The sequence below is a fragment of the Arachis ipaensis genome, chromosome B05, assembly GCF_000816755.2.
Source record: "Arachis ipaensis cultivar K30076 chromosome B05, Araip1.1, whole genome shotgun sequence".
Lineage (NCBI taxonomy): Eukaryota > Viridiplantae > Streptophyta > Magnoliopsida > Fabales > Fabaceae > Arachis > Arachis ipaensis.
Genome location: NC_029789.2, coordinates 140,488,314 through 140,489,099, shown reverse-complemented (window position 1 = coordinate 140,489,099; position 786 = coordinate 140,488,314).

The window sequence follows — 786 nt, the reverse complement described above, 5'->3', positions numbered from 1 at the left end:
CAACACTAACAAATTCTAACCTTCTATAACCAAATTAAAACAACAAAAAAAATTATATCATTAACAATCTTGTTATAAAACTACTCATTCCAAAAATTTAAACTGATAAAAAGAAACAACATGAATTATTATATTTTTAATACTTTCCTTCAAACAAAAATTTTGTATGAGTCTTTTTTTTTTCTCTTTTTTATTTGTTGGGATTCACCAAGAATCAAATTCTAAATCTTTCGGATATAAAACTCTGATACAATATCATAAAATTACTCATCTAAAAAATTTAAACTAATAAAAAAAACATAAATCATTATATCTCAAATAATTATTTAATACCTCTAAAAAAAACCTCCATTGAACATTAAGGTGGTTAGGACAATGATAGCAAAGGCCTAAAGAGGAAATGCAATATGCAATGATAATAATAATGCATGTCGCTTTCCTCTTTACGCTGCATTATGGCCCAATCATAAGTCATAACCATTTCAACCTCTGGTTATTTTTATATATATAAACCGCTCATCCTCTCACCGATTGTCATATAGCAAAATGTATAGATAATATACATTAATGTAAATAGTAAAATTAAATATTTGTATATGTTTTAGTATATAAAACATTGTTATTACCAGGCCTGACAATGAACTCAGTTTGTTAATATAATGGATTATTGGATCCCTTACTCAATCAACATATCACTACTAGTTGAACTGTACAAAGTGAATTTAATTAAATAAATATATAAAACAAAATTATTTAATATTTATAGACTATAATATATATAAGGAT